This window comes from Pteropus alecto, unplaced genomic scaffold, assembly GCF_000325575.1.
Source record: "Pteropus alecto unplaced genomic scaffold, ASM32557v1 scaffold45, whole genome shotgun sequence".
Lineage (NCBI taxonomy): Eukaryota > Metazoa > Chordata > Mammalia > Chiroptera > Pteropodidae > Pteropus > Pteropus alecto.
In genome coordinates, this window is record NW_006442491.1 from 34451636 (window position 1) to 34462085 (window position 10450).

The 10450-nt window shown below is 39.0% G+C and overlaps 1 long non-coding RNA gene across 1 annotated transcript; it reads right to left on the reverse strand.

The window, feature by feature from the left end:
* Positions 1–9675: 9675 nt before the first annotated feature.
* Positions 9676–10231, reverse strand: LOC112470929. The gene is made up of 2 exons (XR_003043082.1): positions 9926–10231; positions 9676–9826 (listed from the first exon to the last, which is right to left on the reverse strand). It is a non-coding gene; the product is annotated as an uncharacterized LOC112470929 (long non-coding RNA).
* Positions 10232–10450: the final 219 nt, after the last annotated feature.

Here is a 10450-nt window from a genome sequence, read left to right on the forward strand (position 1 = left end):
AAATATATCTAAACCAGTACAACTGAATTTTCTGCAAAGATTTGTAACTGATATGCTACATTCTTTAAGGAAAACAAGCATGCTATATACAGAAACAAACAGTTTCAGAAGCAGTTTTATTTGAAGTCAACAAATAAGAACAACGTGTCCCCAAGGAAACAAAGTAGAATTTGGACTCGAAGCTAAAATGGCTCTGCCTTAATCCTCTGTTACCCAGTGCTATGGGGCTGCGTTTACAGGAAACGCCCGCCACCAGAAGTTCTCTGCTAGTTTTCAACCAGTTTTCAACCGTATTTTTGCATCATCAACTCAGCCAGATGGAAACAAATAAAATACCCAGCTTTTAAAAAAAAAAAATCGTAAAGTAAACGAAGAGAACGCTGACCTGTTCATTTCTACCTTCTTCAGGATGGGAAGAGGCAAGAAGAAATGCAGGCTCCCCTCCCCCTCCAGGACCGAGCTTCCCGGTGGGTGGGAACTCTCTCATTACCACATTTTCAAATAGACCGGTTTCTCTTTTAATCAAAGTTAGTTTGTGGTTGTTTGGCAGTCTGAGCATGCCGTGTTTTCATAGCTATAGAAAATGTGTATTTATTTATTCTGAGATGGCTATGACCATATGACAAACATAAGCCAGCCTTAGCCAATGATTTATAAGAGCTCTGAAAAGTACTGCCTTGAAACATTTTAATAGAGGTTCTCTCATCCTTTGTAAGTGGAAGTGTAAATTGGTACAGTCCTTTTGTAAACAACTCAGGGAGACAAGTCAAGGGCCTTACAATGTTCATACATTGGGTGCTGCAATAAACACTCCTGGAATGGGTCCTAAGGAAATAGCCCTAATCAAGGGAAAGGTATTATGAAGAAAGATATTTATGGCAACAAGTTTACTATAAGGGGAAGAAAAACACACTCACACTCTCTGTCCATATATACGTGGAAACATTTCAAAGGAGGAATGATTAATCATCCAAGTTACCCCCCCACACTCTTGCACACAGCCATTTCGAAATTAGAAAGTTTTGAAAAATATGCTGTTGGGAAATATAATAGCAAACTGAAAACTCAAGATGAAAAGTTGGATTTTTAACAGATTATAAATATTTTATTAGTAAGCAAAAAGGGAGGATATAGGTATGCATAACATTTCTAAGTTGTTTATCAGGGAGCTTTTACTATGAACAGGGCATTATATATGATACCAAGAACATTGTTAATTCATTAGCTGTGATAATGGCCTTATGAGTTATTAGAAAAAAATGTATATATATTTTTAGAGACATACACTGAAGCATTGAGGAGGAGAATGACATGTTGGAATTTATACTTTAGCAAATGTTAAAAACAGGAGAATTGAAGCAAATGTGGTTAACATCTTGAAACTGTACAACTGGATTTGAGTATGAGGGGTTCATTTTACTATTCTCTCTCTGCTTTTGTATACATTTCAAATTTTATATATTTTTTAAATAGACATATATGGCCAGTGGTCACATAGGAAAAAAAATTTAAATGATTGTGTTTTTGTTATTTTTGTTTATACTAATTTATTTGAGCCAAACAGGACACGCCTAGAAGCACTATCTCAACAGACTGAGAAAAAGGTTTCTAAATGGTTGTTTTTGATCATGAGATCTGCATGACCTTTTTCTACCTCCTACTTTTCTCGAATTATTTTCTTTAATATGCTGTATTACCTTTGGAAAAAAAATTGATTTTACCAAAAAGAAATTAAAATTAAGAGTTGACAGTTTCGCAGAGATGTTTTTATTGCTGTGTAATAGTCGTGACTCCTCAGAATACTGTAAGCCCGTGTACCTGAAAATGTGAGTTTATAAATGGTCCAGATCCTGCCCATGGGATAACACGGTGCCATCTGAGACTATGCCGTAAGTATAATCAGCTGATAAAAAGGCCAGCTGCACCGAGCCATTTTAAAGATTACGAACCATTTAAAAACATACCACGTCTCACCTCTTAAACGTTCAGTGGCAAGATACTCCGGTTTTATTTCTAAAGTTGCATGCAGTAATCATGTAAGCAGCAAGCAGCACAGAGTCCCACATACCGCCAAGCTGACTCAGAAGGAAGGGTTCCACATTCCTTAATTAGCAGCATCAGAAAAGCACCACTTCCTGCAGTGGAGCTTCCCATTTCACGCAGCTACTCAGCTGGCCCGACCCAGCCCACAAGTTCACGCAGAGGCTTTCCAGAGAGTCTGGAAATGCAGTTAGCGTCCTTTAATTAATTTCATTAAATCACTTCACTTTGTTTATGTTTTGTTCCATTCCGTCGTATTCTAACATTTGCAGATCAAAGATGTCCGTGATGACATTCTGCATGCTCTCTGTTTCTGCATTCGTGTATATTGAGATCACTCACCCTTGAGAGCAGAATGGATGAATGCTTCACCAACTTGAAAATACAGTTCTCTCCATGATCAATAGTGAAAAGATACAAAGTAAAGTGCTGGGCCAGAAGTTGTTTTTCTTTTTAGCACTACTTGCTTCAATCAAGTTCCTGATTTGTATTAAAGTTCCTTTTAGCAGAACTCATACAGGACGCAAGTGTGTGAGAAAGATTCCCAAACAAGATTACGCAGTTTTCCAATGTGGTGAACTCGATCATTTTTGAAGAGACCAGGGCAGCACTATTGCAGTCTTAACTGAAAATGTCAAATTCTCCAGAAACGTTCTTCTTGTCAATATTGGGTTTAACCCTGATGAGCAATTTACTTCGAACTTCAGACGTTTTAAAGAAATGAAAAATAATACTAAGCAGGTGACCGATGGGTTTGCCGGACTAAACTTTAAAAAAATATATTTGGAAAACATTAGTTTTGCATTTCCATTGATTCTAACCCATAATTCTAACACATGATTCATTTTCCCCTTTCAGTCCTGTCTTCCTTAAACTACGTCTTTTCAAAGTATCCTCCTCTTTGACCACCAGGTTGATAGATTTATATTTGGTTTTTAATGAAGTTCTTTACCTGTAAAGAAGAGGGTAGATAAGAAAAGTTCATAGTCTTAAACCCCAAGAGAAAGCAAGTGTTTGCCTTAGTGGCAAACCTGCCTCCTGAGGTGTCTGAGGGGAAGCAAATGTCTACTTAGGAATTTTATTTCTTCTGACGACACATTCCAGCATTGGAGAACTGCTAAAGCTGGTTAGTGTTGTAGACTAACTCTCGATTGCATCTCTTAAGAATGAAAGCCCTCCCTTCTTTTTTTTTCTTTCCTAATTTTTTTTATTTTTCAATTGCAGTTAGCTTACAAGATTATATTAGTTTCAGGGATACAACATTGTGATTAGACATGTATATAACTTAACAGAGCGATCACCCCGATAAATCTAGTACCTGAAAGCCTTTCCTTCCGACCCCAGGGAATAATGAATTTCTTCTAACACTAAGTGATAATTATAATGAAAAATATATTTTAAAATTCATTGACTTTTATTCATTAAATCACTATTATGTCGAGTCGAGTCCACAGTTAAGGGCACTGGCTTAAATTAAGTAGACTTTGTTTTGGGCTTTTGGTGTTCTTGGGTCATGTAAGGGTCATGCAACCGTTTGACTCTATCCATGACTCAGTTTCCCTAATCCCTCCTTATAACACAAAATACTATGAGGGAGCATGAAAAGTGCTGATGACTAAGATATTGTCTTTTGGAGACAAAGATGTCATAGGATTTTTTTTTCCCAAAAATAATGTTTATAAAAAGAGTGCATTGTTAAACATGATCCAGAACCCCAAGAAGCTGAGTCTTCTTTCAACTTCTAAGAAGTCAAGATTGAAATGCAATTGTTTTTACTAATATTTGGGGGATATTATTCACTTGTGACAAGATGATATCCGAATTCACTCTCAAAGTTGTGTTTCCTTCCATTTCTGTATATTAGAAAACAATTTCTGCTCTTTATTTTTCCAAGTTATTAAAGATATTATGTCTATCTTAGTTTTCAAGTAGGCAGCAAAACATTTTAAATCTGTCAATTACGATCCATTGTAATAATTCAAAGCTTCTCCTTGGAACACAGGACACCCACCATCTGCAGTGTATTTATTCTATTATATTCTGTTTACATAGAATCCAGTATGCATGGTGTCCACGTGGGGTTGTTCAATGGACTGAAGGAATCTTAGCAAACTTGTAACGGTGTGAGCACAACCTCTGCTCCTTCCTCATCTAGCTGGCCTGCTACTGGTGCCACTGTCTGTTAGATAGTGACCTGTGAGACCTCCTGGTCTGGTTGATATTTCTTCACCTATCAGTAGATCATAAGTTGGAGTATTTCCTTAGTCATAGAGACTGGCTGTTTACTGGGATGTTCTCAGTAGGAACTACAGTTGAAGATAACAAAATAGTTATTTAAACATGAATGTGGAAAAAAAAAACCCTCTTCTTGAGGGTTTACGATCATTCTGCTATTTTCTGACTCTCAAAAATGTTTTTAAGAGTACAGATCGGATTTTTTTTTTTTATTCTTTCCTATGACATTTGAATGTTTAAGTCTTTTGAAAACGCTTATGTGTTTTGACCAGCCAGAAAATCTTAATAACGTCTATAGTTCCTAAGATTAAGAAAATAGGAGAAAGCTAGAGAGATTTGGCAAGCAAGTATATAATAATCTGGCAAGGAAATTCTTGAGCAAGAGTTTATTGGAACATTTGAAAGTAATTAAAATGTTTTTTTCCCCTCAAATTTATTTTTGTCCTTTTTACTTTAAGCACACACAGACATACAATTGAAAAATAACATTACAAGTATAAATGAGTTTTTAAGCTGAACAAGCCAAAATGCTACTACCAGGGTTTTTATGGAATATTGACTAAATGTCTGTAATTCATTCTCAGGCTTATTGTAGGCGTCAAGACACCCTTTAAGAAAAGCTGATCAGATCCTCAATATTCAAATTTAATTTATATTTATTGACCTGATACAGAATGTCCTGCATAATGTTAAAAAATATCACCCTCCAAATTATGGGATAAGCATGGAAAATGACATCTATATGGTTAAGTACAAGCCACAGTAGATGAATCAGAATTATTTGCGATAACTCCATAATAATCTAGAAGAATATTGTTATTAGGCCTATGTACCTGCCAAATTTTAAATACAAGGATTCTCGAATTTTGCAATATCCTTAGAAAAGATCAGAGGACGTATTCTAGTATGCAATGTACAATCCCTAAAAAATGCTTTTTGAATTTTATGATTAGAAAGCCTCACTGTTTATTATAGAAAGTTTGAAGACTGCAAAAAAAAAAACACCCATAAACCCAACATATAACATTCGGAAACAACCAGAGGTCCTATGTTGGTGCATTTTCTTATAGCTTTTCAAAACAGTATAGTACTTGATAGTCCCCTAGTCTTCACCTGATTGTTACAATGATGATTTTCCTCATGTGCTCAACATGTTAGCTTCTTAAATCACATCTTTCCTTTCCCTTTTAAAAGTACATAAAATACAAATATTATACAGGCTTCCCATCTCCCCCCAGCACCCTCCCACTAACTCCTTGTGGTCGAGCAGGATGGTGCAGAAAATCTGAAAAGTGAAACAAGAAAAAAAAAAAAGGTTTCACTGACAGTTTAATTAAAACTCTAATGGGAAAAGATTATAATACCATTGAAACTCTTCCTCTCCCCCTCCCCGTATCTTAAGATATTTCAGAGTGAATTATCCAGGAAGAAAGACCACAAAAGGGAGATTCGCATTGTTAAGGAGAACTAAATCGACAAGGCAATTATCTCCTCTAAAAAATTCTTCACTCCGGGGACCACAGAGTGGGAGGGGGACTGGCTTTTTTTCTGTGTCCCCTTTGTACCTCTTGAATTGGAGATCAGAAGCAGGTATTTAAAAAATATATAAGTGTACTTTCTAAGTACAGTAATAAATGTATCTGTATTACAATCTTAAGGGACCAAGCTCATTAAATAAGAAACATACCACCTCTGTTTCTTAGTACATAAGCTTCTTGGCACTTCTCCGTTGTCTCGCTTTCCATTTCAAAATCAAACTTTATTTGGAGAGGACGGTGCACAGTAACTAAAAATAGGACACCTGTTCCATTTTGTCCGTGAGTATATTGTCAGAAAAGCCTTGATGACACTCCCCAAACTAGATGATCAGCCCATATAAAATAGAAACATCTAACGATATTTATGCAATGAATCTTTATAGTATTTGTACAGTTTCTACTCCAGGAGTTTTTCACGCATTCTCCAGACACATCCCACTGGAAGACGGTGAGTCAGGGACTGGAAGGTGGACCGATGTCCTGTTTGGAGTACAAAGTGCAAGACGATATATGGTGGGTGCAAGGTGAAGGCTCCTCTTGGGGCTGCTGCCTCTGATGAGCTTCCCTTCCCTCCCACTCTGCCACAATGTGATCCATTCATTTTCTGAAACATTTATTTAAATCCATTCTCTTCCTGAGTCAGTATGGACTTCGCTCATCTTATTTCCTTGAACCATTTCCACCTTACATGGCTTAGCAATTGCAAGGAAGCAGTTTCTTCCGGAGCACCAAATGGATAATATGTGCTTACACAGATGTAAAAAGATGTACCATGTGAACTTTCCTTCCAAAATGACAAGTGAATCTGGCTTTAAGTCACAGTATCAAGCATTGCAAGATTTGTACTTTGCTATATAGCGTGAGAATCTACTATGGGGGGCCTCTCTTTGTTGTTTCTATTCTATTTCAACGTGACTGTCGGTCCGGCTTGGAGGACGAGCCAGGGACCCACTGGCGATTAGCCCGACAGCCCAGGCAGGGTCACTCTTGTAACAGAATCAGTCCTGACCCAAACGCCAGACTTGAGTGACAAAAAGCTTGATTGTGCAATTTTCTCAGTAAGCTGACCTGAGGCTTAGTCCCGTATTTGCTTTCTACACACTAGAAAATATGTTTAATGCGTTTTGGAGTGTTCCACACGAAGCGTTTTTGGCTTGTTAACACAGCTTAAACTGTTGTGCCTCATTATGAGACTGTATTTTGAGAACAGGCGGTGAAAGTTGGGATTTTTCTCTTCCTCCTCTTTTTTTTCCCCCTCCTGCTTTAAAAACAAGATAAGCCTGTATGCAAATAGAGTCCGCGGTAACCACAGTAACATTCTCAACTTTATTTATTGAATTGCAGAGTCTTCCTTCACCCGTTTAAGTTCTATTTGCATACCTTTGACATTATCAACATTTATTCCAGTAATGAGTCATTTGAGACATCTTCTGGTTTATAGCTTAGAGCTGGATTCAACAGTACTGATGTCTTCTGTATTAAAACTTAGGACTCTTTATGTGCAGAGAGAGACAGACAGAGAGAGAGGCTTTTGTTTTGTTTTGTTTTTCATTCTAAAATGGAAATGTGCCCAAACGAATTAAAGACAATATCTGAAACGTATTTAGTTATGTATTTCACACACTAAAGGAATATACTGTGACATTCTCATTCTACAAAGAGAGAAAGGATAGGCATATTCTCTTCCCGTGCTGAATATATCTAGTCTCTTAAAAAGGAGTATTAGCTTTATATTTTGAATATTTTTTCCAGCTTGACTGAGATAGCATCAACTCGTAACATTGTGTAAGTTTAAGGTGTACACTGTGTTGATTATATTTCGACGATTTTTAAATGGAAAGAAGAAAAAAGAAAGAAGGCAAGAAAGAGAGACGACCTCAATACTTTTCTCAGAAAGAACAGGAAGCCTGAAGGAGGAAGTATGTGACAGTTTATTTTTCAACAAGTCCCCGTTATCAAGTGAATGAAATTCCTCTGGAAGCTATAAACATGAAGACTGGAGGATGGCTGTGTGCAGATGGCACAAAGGCTCCTCGATATTTAGATCATTTTTTCAAAGCTGAGTTATTAATGAAAGCCAATTATTGCACTTTTCCAAAAGGAAACACTGAGTCATTCATGAAATGATCTAAGATTTCGAAACTTGCTTACACCATTTTTTTTTTCCTCCTTCTTTCCTACCTGTGCCAAAAGCAGGCTCAGAAAAGCCAAGCCGGCCCCAAATTAGCCCAAGACTGGAGTAATTTAACAAAGACTCCAGATGCCCTAAAGGGTGACTGTCCCACCAGGATGGCAGGCTCAGAAGTGCCTCCATGGCGGGGAGGGGCCCCTGTCCCCTCCCTTCGGGGGGCCTGTGATTAACTAGTTCTGGCATAGCAATTATTTGGCCATACCCTTGGCCTGCCTCCAAGTTTCATGTGTAACAGCAAATGGGCGTGGACCCGCAGATAGGCAGGCCCGTGTTTTTAGAAGCCATTACATATTTATGGCCAGAGCCCTACAGAATTTGGCCAGAGCTGGATACAGATGAGAATGCGTTTGGCGAGGAAATAGTGACTTCTAGATCCATTTATCAAGAGAGCTTACGCTTACATCATTAATCGGTGTCCAAAGACAGTCAACAGACGTTTGGATCAGGAATAAACTGTGAGTGAGGTGGTTTTCACCTCGGCACAGCTGCACTCCGTCCCTTTCTCGCTGAGGAAGGGTATTTCTAAGCATGACTTGGGAGAAATTCACTGTGAGTTAAACCATCGAAGTTTCCAAACAAGCCCCGTGGAAGCAGCCTATTTCATCTTTACAAACGACTGTAAATCCATGTCGATAAATAATGGAGACAAGGAAACGTTTTGATCCAAACGATACAGAAAAGCTTGGAATCACGCCTCCTTAACATCACGCCTCATGTTTGCGTTGTACTATCTGAAGGATTTTACACGTAGATTACCTTAATGTCGCTCTGCCATGTAGAGAGGAGACCTGCACGCTGGCCCATTTCACAGATGAGGAAAACAGTGGCTCAGAGACGCTGTCACCTTTCCAAGGTCACAGAGTTAATTGATCGCGGAGCCTGAACGTAGGTCCAGGACTCCTGGCAGAGTGCTTGGCCTTGTTCTCCTTGTAAGCTGGGTCTGAATGTTCCCTGCTGTATATCTAGAGTTCCTGAGCTTCTAGGCCTGCTGCTACACTAAGCCAGAGCTTTTCAACTCCTAGAATTCCCGAGGAATATTCAAGTCTCCTTTGTACTCCCTACCTGAAGACCTCGGTCCCTTTTTTCGCAATGGGGATGCACTCCTCAGAGAAGGAAGTGGTCTAGATTCTGGTTATTAGTGTAGAGCGGCTTCCTCTTTTACTCCTTGAATTTATTTTGGTGTTATTTTATCCCAACACCTAAAAAAAATCCCAGATTCTGCACCACATATGAGGGACTTTTTAAAAACACCCTTCCTCATCCACTGAGATGTTACGAATAATCCCCAGAGATTTTTAATTTTCCATGTGTGTGTATATTGTTCACAATTTTTTTAACAGTGATCTTCCCCCCCCATGCCACCCCCATCTATTTAAGACAAAAAAATTTTTTTTTTAAAAAACTCTCTTATTTTTGTGTAACTCACCTTATGTCATTCACACGAGGGGTGGTTATTACTAACACCAGTAAAAAAAAATATTGCAGCGTTTCATGACGAACCCTTAGACAGTGTGTTCCTGTCTCACTCATGTAGAATATGCCTGGTAAGCACTGGTTAAAAATTGGTGATTCCAGCGCAGTCCTCCTCAAGTTGATTTTTGTGAGATACCTGGGAGACCTTGAACATTCTGTTAGAGTTTATAATCACGAGAAGAAGGACAGAGGGTGGTGTTCAGGAGGAATATTGCTTTATTACTCAGCTAAAAGTCCCTTTGGCACTAAAAGTCCCTCCTCGCTGTTGCTGCAGGCTGTGGGAAGTCAGCATTTTCTTTCTCTTACTGGCATTTTCACTATGCAGAAGAGCCGCCTCCTGTGAACGATTCTATTTTCAAAATATGTGAAAGAAAACGTTGTTCTTTTAGTAAATGACCCCCCCCCACCCCCTTGGTTACAGATCCCTCCCCCTCGCGTGGACTCTTACGTGCAAAGCAGTCGCCGTTGGGGGAGGGGACGTTGTCCCCAGCTCACAGCGCAACAAGGGCATCATTTTAATATCTTTCTCACCACGTCTAAAGTCTCGAGCGCTGTTCTAAGTGTTTTATGTGCGCTAGCTGGGTGAAGCCTTGCCACCGCCCTATGGGGCGGATCCCAATGCGCAGAGGGGTAAACCGAGGCACGGAAGCGTTAACTAACCTGTCCGTGATCACACAGCTCAGCGGCCAGGCTCTGACTCATAATTTTTTGCTCCCTCCAGGCGTCAATGCAGCCTGCAAACCTTCGATGAAGGTAGTTCACTGACCTCTGTCCCAGAGGCAGGATTTTTTTTTTTTCGAATGTCAGAGTTGTGTAAGTGAAAGTAAGGGGAGTCTCAGTAAGGAGACTTGGATTGAATAGACAGCGGGAAGCCACTGAGAAAGAAAATGCGTGTGACATTGATCTGGGTCAACATTTTACTTCTGCCCATTACTGTTTCCTATAAATCTTTGAGCCAACTGGCTGTCGCAAC